General features: G+C 30.2%; 1 long non-coding RNA gene across 7 annotated transcripts in view; it reads left to right on the forward strand.

Moving 5' to 3' along the window:
- Positions 1 to 14,474, forward strand: part of LOC110282747 (uncharacterized) — a 386,528-nt gene that overhangs the window by 368,518 nt on the left and 3,536 nt on the right. Inside the window, exon 1 of one of the 7 annotated variants that reach the window (XR_015432448.1) lies at positions 8,913 to 9,049. The exons of the other annotated variants lie outside the window; for them this stretch is intronic. This is a non-coding gene — a long non-coding RNA (uncharacterized LOC110282747). Of the gene's footprint in view, positions 1 to 8,912; positions 9,050 to 14,474 lie in introns of those variants that run through there. 7 annotated transcript variants of the gene reach the window in all.

Genomic DNA, 14,474 nt, shown 5'->3' on the forward strand with positions numbered 1-14,474 from the left:
CTTTGGATACTCTTCCCCTCAGCTCATCAATAGTTGAAATTCATTTTTTCCTTTAAGAAAAAATTGCGAAATCTTTGGATATTCTTATACTTGGCTCTTCAATAGTTTATGTTCCCTTTGTTCCTTTTTTTTTTTTTTTTTTTTTTTTTTTTTTTTTTAACAATTTGCAAAGTCTTTGGATATTCTCACACTAAGCTCTTCAATAGCTAAAATTATTTTTTCTTCTTCCTTTTTTTAACAATTTAAAAAGTTTTTGGATTTTTTTTCAACTAAATTTTTCAACAGTTTGAATTCATTTTTTTTCTTCTTTTGAAAAATTTGTAAATTTTTCGAGTTCTTCCACGAAATCTATTTTTTTTAACACTTTTTAAACTCCTTGTAAGTTCTTTTAGTGAGTTGTTTAATTGTATGAGAGTAGTTTATTTCTATTATTATTTTTTTATTTATGTCCCTCTAACAAGTCAGAAATTATTCAGATTATTCTCTCTTCAATTATATGCTTAATTCATATAAGTAGCCCTTAGAAGAAGAAAAAAAAAAAAAATAAAATAAAATAAAAAAAAACTCTTTTAAATCAGAAGGAAGCATATTGCTAAGGTGATTTTTCTTAAAAGGTGATCTTGTTACTGAATACACTTTCTACCTCGCCACAAGCAAAGAGGGGTGCTTCTGTTTATTTACGAACGCATGTTGCCACCATTATCCCTTTGTACTTGAGTACACTGTACACAATATTTCCCTACATAGAATAGATCGGAAGTGGTTGCAACCACACTCCAAAATAACCAAACCCATTTCCTCTTTCCTCGTATTCGCACACTTTCAGAAGTAAAATGATCTTCATAGATTTGAAAATAAATAAATAAACGTTCTGACTGAGTTCGAAACGGAGGTACACCTGTCGTCTGAAGAGATTCAGTACATAAACCTGCTTAAATACATCGAGTAACTTTTATTGTTCTACGCTTTAAAGAAGTGCATTAAAAATTGTTCTTATGGGCAGTTGTTATTAAACGATACCAATGTTTTAAAATTAATTTTGACTCATTAGAAAATGCTAATTAATAAATTAATATTCCACTACAATATGTTATAGATGAGATAATCTACTTCGAGATATTCCCTGACGTTTAGTAATAAAAAAATTAACCATGTGTCCTAAGTCAAAAAACATATGCAATGCCTAGAAAAATAAAATTAAAATTTTAATCTAGTTAACTTTAAAGAACGCATACGTACGAAGATCAAGGGGGAATATATATATATATATATATATATATATATATATATATATATATATATATATATATATATATATATATATATATATATATATATATATATATATATATATATTACCTCTCAAAAATATATATACTATATATATATTACCTCTACCGCTGAAAAAATATTATATAAGCTCTATCTTCTCAGAATTGAGAAGATCTAGCCCTCGCTTCCCTTGCCTTAGGGTGACCCAGGTTCGAATCCCAGTCCTGGTTTAACGAATGTAAACAACAACAAACTTCCTAAATTCGGAACTCAGAAAACTTCTTTTGTATCCCCCTTTACGAAACAAAGTATGAATAGATTTTCTTCTGACTGAAGATGTTCTAAAAAAATTGTATTATTAAGATTGGGATTTTAGTTCATATGTTTAATTATGTTTTACATAAATTTAATTAAAACTATTTGAAACAACCTATAAATAAAATAAGTTAATTGCTTTTTTTTTTTTTTTTTTTTTTTTAGTGTTATCGCTTAATTTGGCTATTTCTTAGTTTCGACTTAATTTTTTTCGTTTTGTGAGATCGCTTTGATTCTGCTCGATATTGTTCCGAATTTTGAAAAAAAAAAAAAAAAAGAAGAGAGAAAAGCAGCTGTCTGTGTAGAAATGTCTTCGCAATCGATTAATACAGTTCTTAAAAATTTGAACTTGAACTCTTAAATTTTGAGCAAGAAAATTTATCTGAAATAGCAAACTAGAAACCCTCTCTCTTCTTCTTTTTTTTTTTTGTGTGTGTTGTTGTTGCTTTGACCGATTTCTGTGTTCAGCTTTATATGTTTAACAATTTTTTTCAAACCTCGTTCACCAATCAAAAAAAAAAAACGATATTTAACGAAAAGAAAAAAAAAAGCCACTGTTTAAGTAATTTACAATTGAAGTAAAGTTAGAATTTTAAACTATATAATTGCAAAAGAATTTTAAACATCTTTTCCGTCAAGAATTATCTGTTTTTAAGAGCGGACAAATTACTTAAATATTTCAAAAGTTATTAAATTTTTTTTGAAATCGCAAATTTGACTACATTTTTCCGCTCCGATATAATATATGAATTATCGAAATTCCAAACTTTTTTCAGATTTTTATAGACCTAGATAATGCATTGTTGGAGTAACTTTTTTAATTACAATAAATTAGATCACAAAGGCTTTTAATTTTCACTTCATATCGCACTATTATTCGAATGAATATGGAGATCACTGGCTAAAGATCGGCTTAACTTGTCCAAAAAGTCATGAATAACTGTTATAACTCGCAGAACTTATTATTCACGAAAGAGGTTTATTTTCTGCCACAGAACCGCGATGCCCAAGGGGATAGAGCATTCGGCTTTAAATGAGTTGAAGCTGGTTCGAATCCCAACTAGGACTGGTCGATACGAATTCCGCACCAGGCTCGCACCAACCACAGTGCTGACGTAAAATATCCTTAGTGGTAGACGGATCACTGGTTAGAGTCCCATTGTTGGGCTAACCATAAGAGCTTTTCGGGATTTTCCTCACCATGTAACGCAAATGCGGCTTAGTTCTATCAAAGAGAACTCTACACGAAGGTAAATTTCTCCCAATACTTTATCCAAAGTTCCCTTGTCTTCTGGATTTGGTTCAAAATTACAAAGCTATGGAGTTGAACGGTAGTAGTCGGCTGCTCAACGGCGGTTTTAAAATATTTTATGTTATGACAGAGCCCTTGAAAATTGCCTTAGCCATCCATAGCGTTCTGAATTAACTCCGAACCTTTAAAATTGAGTCCTAGAATGTGAAGATCAAAAGTTTTGGTGATGATGGTCCGTTTTTATTTTCCTCACTGCATGTTTTCCTTCTTATCTGGCCTTTTCAAATTACTTTTTCTTTTTTAAGGAAGTACAATCAGAAAGTGTATTTAATTTTGTAGCCACTTTCAACTCTTTTTGACAGTTTCATCTCTCGCTTATATGCATCTCTCACTTACAAACACTTTTTTTATTTCTAATTTTCAGCAAATTACTTTTTCTCTTGGAAGAATTTTTTTACTTTGGTTTACCTTTATCGTTATACTCAGAAGAGCCATACCATGGCAGAAACTTTACGTTGCAAATTCTTTTTCATCTTCGTAACTAATTTAAAAGTATAGAAAAGATGAGTTTAAGCAAACCTAGAATAAGCAATGAAAATACTGAAAAAAATTTAAAAATATAAAAATGCAAGCAAATTATTGGAAGGGGACTTATCCATTGCGTAACCCTAAATTATCCTCTCAAAATTTATTTTCCATTTAATATTTTTGGCAGGGCGCTGGACTCACGCTCGTGAGAACGGGAGTTCGAATCCAGGCAACCAAAGACTCCCCATGCAGTAAATGGTGATTGAAGCACGTTAAATGTGTCGGGTCACAAAGTCCTCCATATTCCAGATCCATGTTACAATGAAGATTGACCGTTCTCCGGTTCAGGTCAAAATTATGATCTGTGTATGAATGAATGGATTTATGAATGGAATCCAGCCGGCCAAAGTAAATGGTGACTTGTGTACGTTAAATATGTCGGGTCACAATGTCCTCCGTGTTACCATAACAAATTATACTTCTGGGGGTAGTGGATTGAAAATTGGTCGTTCTCTGATTCAGGTCAAAATTACGATCTGTTTATGAATATGGATGTATGAATGGGTCCGACCTATAAACGGGTGTGACATAAGTCGAAGCCTTCTCCATAGATGGCGCCACTAAAAAACAAGAACAATAGCTCCTCTTTCTTTACGGCATACGACAACAACAACAACAACAATATTTTGAAAATTTCTTTCCTGTATTTGAAACTTCATGACTTAAACTAGGTTTGTCTGAATTCACTCTTTCTTTCTTTTAAATTTTAAATTAGTTATAAAGGTAAAAGAGAATTTGCTGTGAAAAGTTTCTCCCTTGTTATAGCGTCCTTTTAAGGGAAACTTCATCGCAGGAGAAAAATACTTGACGAACTTTCAGTGTTATGGACGAAGCTTTTCAATTCAACAATTATGACGTCCATTCCTTCGGTAGCTATAAAGTATATTTCCAGTCAGTTACAAAAACAATATTTGAGAAAGCAAAGAGAAATAAAAAAAGGAGAGAAAGATTTTGAGGGGGGGGGTCCAAGTTATAGCTCTCCCCTATCACCCATCAAGTTTTCCAATTGTCAATTCGAACGTTCCTTCACTTACTTTCCACTTTTAGACCGTTACCAGGTGCAGATCAGGGATTGCCCTCCCTACCCACCAATCCCTGATGACAAAGCTCTTGAGCCCCCTTATATCCCTCATTGGGGACCTGGGGACCCATAGGTGACAATGGACCCTGAAGCAATGTCGCAAACTATAGAAGGGGAACCTAAAATTTTTGAATAGGCACTCCTAAATCTGTCTATACCCCTCCTCACCACCGCTTCCTCATCCTCCGATTATTCGATATCCCCCTCTCTCCCCCTATTTTAGTGACTTACCTGAGCACCCCCTCCTGCTTGAATTGAACTTTGTGATATAAAAATAGATGGAATTTCTTTTTTGCTTCTTTTTTAATTTTTTTTTTTTTATGACTTAACTTTCGCGTTATTCATTTATCTTTTTGATATTCAAACAATGTTGATCATTTTCAAATAAATAGTTCCAATGCTTTATTCAATTGTGAATATTTAATTGCTGAAAGTGAATTACTTCTGGTGTTCACTAAAAATGCTCAGGAAGTTAATGAATTCAAAAATATTCGCAATTAAAGAGTAATTTTAACAGTGAAATATTGTAAAATAATAAAGGCTTAGTAAAGGTTATTTATTTTATGCCGATTTTGTCTTCGTTTGGAATTAATATAATATAAACATTTAAAAGTTTTCCGCTTTTCTATTGTTTGAAAACAAGTTATATAAGAATTAAGGGAATTGATGATAATAATTTCATCTGAAAAAGAGTACCATTTAAAATAAAGGTACAAACACATATTGCCATTTTCTTTTTATAAGAATTACATAGCTTATGTACCTCATAAATATAGAAGACACCAGGGAAATCAATGGTACAAAAAACGTTTTCATCCGTTAAAAGGGACAAAAAAAGTTTTGTACCTTCAATACAGTGATTAAAATAGAATATTGGTACCTTTAAAACAGTGCATTTGTACCTTTATGACGGCGATACTCTTTTTCAGTGGTACATGAGGCAGAAGTACAAACGCGCAGAAAGTATACGGTAGATGCGCATCGTGCTTACGCAATCCATTTCCGGTGTCCGTTTATAACAGCTGTTGTTACTCGAGTACTTTTCACTAGTACTATTCGTTGCAACACGGATCTACACTGTAAAAAAATTTGTCTTTGAGCACTAAAAGTGGTGGCAACAACTTCACACCAAAGCGGTGCTTTACTAGTTGTTTGAAATTCAAATTGTTTGAAATGACACGCTTTAGAAGCTCTTTTTACTGTACTTGTTTGGAATATTATTGCCATTTTTATAAGTCTATTTTAAAGAAAATAATTTTGTTCAAAAAAATTAATAATTAAAAAAATTAATAAATTTAAAAAAATTTATAATTTTTTTTAAGAAAATTAATACAAAGTGAAAAGACCAATAAAAATTAGATGTTTCAAGAAAGTTCATTTTGAAATTTTGCTACTTGCTTTTTTTTCTTTTTCTTTTTTTAAAGTAAAAAATGGTGGTAAAAGTTATTGTTGTACAGGGTATTCAGTCAGATTTTTATTAACTGGCTATTACACGGACAAGGCAAAATATCTACTACCCAATACCGGGAACCCAGGACCTGTTCTTAGTCTCAAGGTCCGGTTCCGGATACCCGAGCTTGGTTAATTTTACAGGATTATGCACATTAATGTTTGATACAACCATGTCCAGATTTATACAAACCTTAAATCTAATCATAAAAATAATTGTACTTCAGGAAATCAATGTATTCTATCAGTTTCTTAAGAATAAAGCTGAAATAACTGATTTACACACGACATATATTACACTTGCACAGTATTTTAATTTAGGAAATCCTTGGTCAAATGAACACCCTTAGGAAAGTGGAATTTGCTCGCTAAACAGAGGTGTCCCCTCAAGAGACGGACATGCAGATTCAGAAATCTAATGATGAAAAATATCACCACTAATTAATTTATATGATATACTATGAAAGAATTTCATTCATCTTAATGTCAAAGATGGTGACAACAGCTTCACCAAAGTGGTGTTCTGTGACAACAAGAGCCAGGGATAGTTCGTGGAATGTCCCTTTGGTGAAAAGTAGGCACCACCATCATAAACCATAATGAATAAAATTCAAAGACAACTGTAGAAAAATAAGAGTATATGTGATGCTCTCATACTAAATATGCCTTCAACAAATGAGGAAATATGGTTTATTATCTGGGTTTGCAGGGCTAGCATTTTCTGGAAGTATGTAAAAAAAATGAAAAGAAAGTCTGTAAAAAAGTCTGGTATAAAGTTTCCTCCACTTTTGGTGTTGAGCTAAACTAAAATTTTTACAGTGCATGCAGTCACATTTTTTATTTATTTTCTCACAGTTATAGTTTTATTTAGTGATTTTTTGTTTATTTGTTTACTGACAGCACGCATTTTAGTACGCATTGTGATCAATTTATGGCTTCATTGCAAATACATTTCGTTTAAACAACAAGGACATTTTTAGAAATTATTTGCTCTAACTATTTAAGACAGTTGTTATTTTGTCAATTTTATCTAATTTTTTGCACTATAACTGCAAATCGCTATTTGAAAATGTATTTAGTTTATCTATAAATGTATTTAGTTATTTAGTTTAGTTGAAAATGTATTTAGTTATTTAGTTTAGTTGAAAATGTATTTAGTTATTTAGTTTAGTTGAAAATGTATTTAGTTTATAGTTATAAAAATGTTATTAGTTATAAATGCATTTAGTTATTATCACTAAGAATGGTGGCATCCACACTCCAAAATTTTGCAACAGTTTTGCAACAGATAACAGTTGCAACGTCCATATTTTCTTGCAATTGACACATAAGTTATTCATATGCAATAACTAATTTAATCATTATTAAAGTTTAACTTCCTAGTAAATAAAAACACTTCTTTAAACTGAGCTTAGTTGTCTTAACAAAAATGTATTGATGAATTTTTAAATGGTAGTTTTAATTTTTAAAATAAGAATAAATAAATAACGCATATCTGATGTGAGGTTTAAAACATCCTAAGAGGCACTTAGAAATACTACATTTTCCGGAGTTGCCTTAGCAGACTATAAATATGAAACTACGAGTATTATTAGAACAAACACGGCCTTAGAAATGATTTGTAATCGATGAATATGTTTTTTAAATGATAAAATTAAAAATTTGAGCTCGAATTTTTGGAGCAAATGCTAAAACATTTCATTGCTGCCAATGAAGACATACTGCATATATCAAGGTTTGAAAATATACAGTAAGACTAAAAGCACGGTAAATTTTAAAAAGAATGACTTCATTTTATTCTAATTTACTTTTTTATCAGTACAAAGCTCTTCAACTTTGAAAAAAAAATTATTAACTAATAAACTTTGCGGAACTGTTAACTTAAATTCTGAAAGTAAACAGAGAACTATTTGGAATTCGATCTGTATAATTCAGTTCAGAATCCAATGTCATTTCACCACCTCAATACAGTTACAGTTTGAACAATTTATGTTGCCAATTTTATTTTCTCAGTGGTATTCAAACTCACGCCAGAAAAAGATATCGAACGCATTCTGTGAAAACTTAGTTGAGCATTTGAACGAGTTATTCAAGATAATCATAATCCAACAATGAGCGAATATTGCTTGATTTTGACTGAATGGTCATATTGAACTGAGCAGTCGCGTGCAGAGGATCAAAGCTTTTATGATGAGACATGCGATCATTCAGAACATTTTCTTTTCATTGGACAACTGTTCCCTATTATCAAAAGTTTGCATAAAACGAGGTGCGAGATAATTCTGCCCTCCCCCCTTTTGCCCCAGCACCACTTGTTGACGCTATTAACTTCAAATCAGTGGCAACAGTCGCCGAAAAGGCAACTTGCACACGACTTATAGATATTGTACAACTTGAAAAGAATACAAAAAAAAAGGTTTTTTTGACTACAGAAACAGCAACCTGATTCAAAAAAGAATCTTTTCTATGCTTTATATAGTTTCCCTTATGCATTGAGAAAATCCACCACAATGTATGGTGCGAGCTCTGATATTACCAAAAATTGTACTAACTCTTCTTTTTTGGGTTGACGAAGAAAGAAATTTTTTTTTTCGTCATGCTTTCTTTTCCTCAGTACCTTACCATCGTAGCCCCTGTCCTTTGCATCAGGAATTCGAATGCTTAAAAATTCTGGGGTTGGAGGGGTGTACTCGAATCTTCCAATGTTTTCCCTCCCTCCATTCTTCTGCCAAACAGAAGGTAGGGGACCGTGTGTCATTTTCTCCGACCCTTCTAGGTGACGAATTCTCGGATGGATTTGCGCACCTGGATATTTGGTTGGGGGGTAGCGATTTAAGAGGGGTGGAGAATTTGGAAAACGGTGAGAACCATGCGACTAGAATTGTGGAGGGGCAGTTTTATTATTCTCTTTTTTTCCCCCTTGTCCTACCTTTTCCCTCCTGCAGAATCTCTGTCATCCCTTACCTGCAGATGGTGAGTACTTTGGCTGAGCCCTATACAATACCGAAATTTTCGTTGACAAACAAATATGGCGTCCTCTTCCTTTTCGGATGTTGTGATCAACTTGAGGACGGTAGTCCTGTTTTCTTTAGGTAACCCGCTATAAGTCTGAACCATGATATTTGACTAAATGTGACAATTTTATTTTTCGTACACTTCCATTTCCTCTCATTGCAATAGTTTCGGAAAATATTCTACGTCAAAACTGTTAGCACATTTTGAAAAAAAGAAATCATGTTGAAACTGTTATTATGTTTAGAAAAAAAAAAGCTTTTTTATGTCAAAACAGTTAGCATATTTTGAAAGAAAATTTTCTACGTCAAAACTGTTGATATGTTTTGAAAGAATCATATTTATGTCAAAACAGCTAGCATATTTGAAAGGGAATGTTCCACGAGAAAATTGATACTATGTTTTGAAAGAATCTTTTTAAAATTGTTTGCATATTTTGAAAGAAGGTATTATAAGTTGAAATTATTTGAAAGAAGATCTTCTACGACAAAGTTGTTGATATATTGTATTTTGAAAGAAATATTTTTACGTGAAAACAGCTAACATATTTGAAAGAAAAATTCTACGTCAAAACTGTTAGCATATTTTAAGAAAAAGAAATAATAATAAAGTTAAGACTGTTATTATGTTTCGAAAAAACTTTTATATGTCAAAGCAGTTAGCATATTTTGGAAGAAAATTTTCTACCTCAAAACTGTTGATATGTTTTGAAAGAATCATTTTTATGTCAAAACAGCTAGCATATGTTCTACAAGAAAATTGATAAAATGTTTTGAAAGAAACTTTTCAAAATTGTTTGCATATTTTGAAAGAAGATATTCTAAGTTGAAGTTATTTGAAAGAAGATATCCTACGTCAAAGTTGTTGATATATTTTGAAAGAAATATTTTTATGCCAAAGCAGCTAACATATTTGATAGAAAAAATTTTCCGTCAAAACTGTTATAATTTTTTTTTTGTTGTTGTTGAAAGTACTGTTATATTATTTTTTTATTATTGAGTATTAATTTAAAAGAAAGATTTTTCTCTGTCAAGAAAATAGTCTACGTTAAAACTGTTAAAATATTTTGAAAATATTTTTAGAATATTAGGTTTTAAAACACACTTTTTCAGGTCAAAACTGCAAGCATATTTGACAAAAATACGTCAATGGAATATAATTTGGAAGGAAATATTTTTTGTCAAAAAATTCTTTGTGTTTTCTTTTAAAAAGTTACCTTTTTATGTCAAAACTGTTAGCTGATTTTAAATGACAGAAAGATTTTCAAATTTTTTTTTTAAACTGTGTCATCCACGTATGATTCGTACAAACCATAAAATAGTTAAATTACTTAAGACAGCAATTCTGAAGTATACAGTTTTTGTGATAAATTATAGATTTTCGTTATTTTTTTTCACAGATTTTTATTATTTTTTTGTTTGCTTTGGCCCTAAATCTAAAGAATTTATCTAAAAAAAAAATTTAAATAGAGGTGTTGCGATTTAGAAATTTGAAAACAGAAGTTTAAATTTAATAAAAAAATTCTTTTCTGACATTATTTTAGTGTTCTTACTTCTGAAGCTTTAGAGATTACATTAAAAAAAAAACATATCTATAATAAAATGAAACCTGTATAAAAAAATAGCTGTCCAACGTTACTAACATTGTAGTTGGGGGAGAAAAAAAACTTCCAAATTAAACAGAAAATTCCAAGCTTTTTATAGACATTTACAATATTTGTAATTATCCGATAAAAAAATTTTTGATATAAGAAGTGTTCTTAGAAATAATATATTTCTAAGCGAAATGTGAGAAAAAAATTTATTTGCATTTTTTTTTTTTTCGTGCCAAAAAGTTTGTGAAACCAATAAATAATTGAAAATTAGATGAATCAGCTGCAGAATTTTTAATAGAATTAGTTATTCAAAAGAAGCTTTAAGCATTGCATAGTACAGAACTTACTCTTCTACTAATTAATAGAGTAATACTTAGTACTTACGATTTTTTTTCTCTTGATACGGGTGTAATTTATTTACTGATTTATTCTCTATTGCTTTAAAATGTTAGCAATACGTTGAATATTTCCTAAAAAGCATTAAATAGCAGCGCTGGTCCTTTCTGAAAAATTAAACTGAAATAATTTGTCCGCTCTTTTTTTTTTTTTTTTTTTTTAATGAGATTTATAATTATAAGACTACTTGCACGAGTTCCCAATTTTTCTTGCTTGTTTTGAAATCTGTTTACACAGTTACTTGCTTGTCTTCTTCTAAACCAATTCCTATGATCGAATTTGTTTTCCTTTTTAAGGAATTGCTTTCATGATAATTTTAATGTTTCTTTTAAAGGTTATTTGCATGAATATTTTTTTTAATCTATTTTACCGCTTTTTTATGATTTCCTAGATTTCTTCATGCTTATTTTCCAAATTGTTTTCTTACTAGTTTTCACACTCTTTTTTTCATCATTTTGCACTTTTTCCGCCCTTATTTAATTTTGTTTTTGTTGATTATTTTGTTTCCCGTATAAATCTTTTTATTCAGGCTTTTTTAACTGACTTGATGAACATTTTAAAAATAAGAGATCTTAATTAGGGACATTTAATAGTATATTTAAAATGATTTTAAATTGAATTGTAAAGAAACAATGGAACTTTGGTTGTTAGAAAAATATTGCTAGTCAGTGGACGGCCATGATTTTTACTTATTTAAAATATTTTCATAAATATATTTTGTTTCTCAGAAATGTAAAGCCTAAGCATTAAGTAGAAATATTAATATAAAGTTAAATAAGTTTTCTTTCCTTCTTTTTAGAAATATGACAACCTAAAAAAATCGTAAAAAGAATTCCAAATTTTGACCGATAAAACCAATTTGTTAAAGATGAAAAAAGCATTTGACTAGTTACGTAGAAGTTTAAAAACAATGATTACAAGTTCGTTTTTTTTTTTTTTTTTTTTTTTTTTTTTTTTTTTTTTTTAAATTAAGCTGCATTTTGAGGCTCATGAAGTACTGTGTTAGGTAGTTTCTTTTAAGAAATTTTATATTTTCATAATTTTATAACCGTCGTTGAACAGCCGACCCAATTTTCGGGTTTACCACTACTAATGTTCAACTCCGTAGCCTTGTAATTTTGAACCCAATCCAGAAGACAAAGGAACTCCTGGAACGAGTATTGGGAGAAATTTGCCTTCGTGGAGGACCTTTTGATTGAGCTAATCCGCATTTGCGTTACACGGCGAGGAAGACCACGAGAACCTCCCACGGTCATCCCGACGGCAAGAGGACTCAACCCATGATCCGTCTACCACTGAGGATATTTCACGTCATCACTGTGGTCGGTGCAAGCCGGATGCGAAATTCGTATCGACTAGCCATCGCCGGGATCGAACCCGATTCACCTCAATGAAATTCGAACGCTCTATCCTCTGAGCTATCTCTGCTTAGGTAGTTTCATTTAAGAAATTCGTAAGAGGCTTTAAGACTTTCAGTAAAATAAAAGACGAATCACATTTCCTACCTGAGATTTGATAGGGAAAGGAGCGTTTAACAAAAAATACATTAAATGAGTAAAAAATGAGTTGTTTTCGTTGAAAGAATTCTTTAAAACTGAAACAATAAAGTGAACTTATAATTTTACGATCTAAATCGTTCGGCAAAGTACTGAGTCATAAGGAAAAGAACCTTTTATGGTCCTCGCCATATTCTATTCTTTTTTCCACGCTCGGTAAACATCTCATCTACAACTTCCTCTATTCTTACTTTGAATAGAACGGAGAGAGAAAAAAAAATTCCACTATGGATTCATATAAATGAGAACGTCTCTGAGTCATATCGCTCTCTTAACTGCGACCACAAGAACGTAAAGAAAGTGAATTTTTAAATTAATTTCAAGTTAATAATCACATGACCTACTGTACAGCAGACGACTAATTGCGCGGAAATATTTTTTTCTTCTTTTTGTTCCTATTCTAAAATCGACATAGCAATTTCCTTAAATCAAATTCCATATGCTGTAAACGATTTCTTTAGCTTTATTTCTTCCAAAGTTTGTGGTTAATTATTTTCCAAAGTAATATTTAATAAATTGTTTCGTCCTTTGAGTATGCTGCTAACAAAATACGAATGTAAGAAGATTAATATACTCGTTGTTATGAGTGATAGTATGGTCGAATTTAAAGAAGAAACTCTATGTGTACATTTTGTATTATAAAGGGATATGATAAAGTTAGTTTCCATAAATTATTGCTTCAAAGTACTTTTAAACTCAAAAACTGTCTTTTAATGTCTTTTATATATATATATATATATATATATATATATATATATATATATATATATATATATATATATATATATATATATATATATATATATATATATATATATAATAAAATTCAAAAAAGTTGAGCAAAGGATATTATAAATGCCATTTTAATTAAGTATCATTTTCTAATTTCGAACTTAAAAATTAGGCTTTACCTTAATATGTAAATAAACGTCAAATTTATAAAAATTAAAATAATAACTTTTTTATTCCTTAATTTATGTGAAAAAATTATTTTAAAGTTTTAAAGAGGAGTGAACCTAATTCTATAAGCAAACGGTATTATAAATGAAGCTTTTTCTAAATAGTTCTCTAGATTTGAAGTTAAAAATAATGTTCTTTTCTTTAAAGAAATTCACATGATGTTTTTAATTATTAATATTTGTTGTAAAATAACAGTGTGTAACAGTTTTGTGACATTTAATGCCCCAATTTCTTACGGAAATATATGCCTATTGGATTAACCTATATTTTAACATTAATCAAGAAATTTAAAGAAATTTTAAAAATTGCTTTAGGTATTTTCATTAATTTTGAAGTCAAACAACAGTTTGATATCGCGATAATTTACATAGTACTATTTGAAAATAAAGTTTAAAAAAGAAAATACAACAGGTAAAAAAAAATTTGATTATTTATTTATTTATTTTTTGAGCTGGCATTATATATTTAACACGAAATATACTTTCATTTACAGAAGAATCTAATAGTTTATCATCAGTTAATCGGTCAATATTATACAAAGAAACAATTCTATTGACATTGTAGCAGAATGAGTGAATGAATTACCGACCACACGCCTTACAACAATCAGGCTCAGCGGGAAAGCTTTAGCATAGAAAAGGAATACAATACTCAATATCCAGGTATAAACCAGCTCCGCGAAAAGCATTTTCTTTCTTTGTGCCGCTTAAACTGTAAAGAAAAGTTTGAAAGGCAAGCATTTGTTAAGCGATATCAGCTTATAAAGCTCTTCTTTTTTTCAGCATTGTAGTAACTTTCATGTCAAATATGCAAAAGGGAATGGTTTTAATTTTACAAACTTTGTGATTCTGCTTGAAAATCTAAGTGCGTAGAGCTGAAACGATGTTATGAAATGGTGTTGTACTGTAATAAAGTTTAATTAAAGAAAAAAAAATGGAATTAAATAAATAATCGAATTAAAACTTTCGCTGTTAATCCGAAGAGAAAATGCTTCTTAAC

The sequence above is a fragment of the Parasteatoda tepidariorum genome, chromosome 3 (genome assembly GCF_982258835.1).
Source record: "Parasteatoda tepidariorum strain Cologne lab strain chromosome 3, Ptep-v5.0, whole genome shotgun sequence".
Lineage (NCBI taxonomy): Eukaryota > Metazoa > Arthropoda > Arachnida > Araneae > Theridiidae > Parasteatoda > Parasteatoda tepidariorum.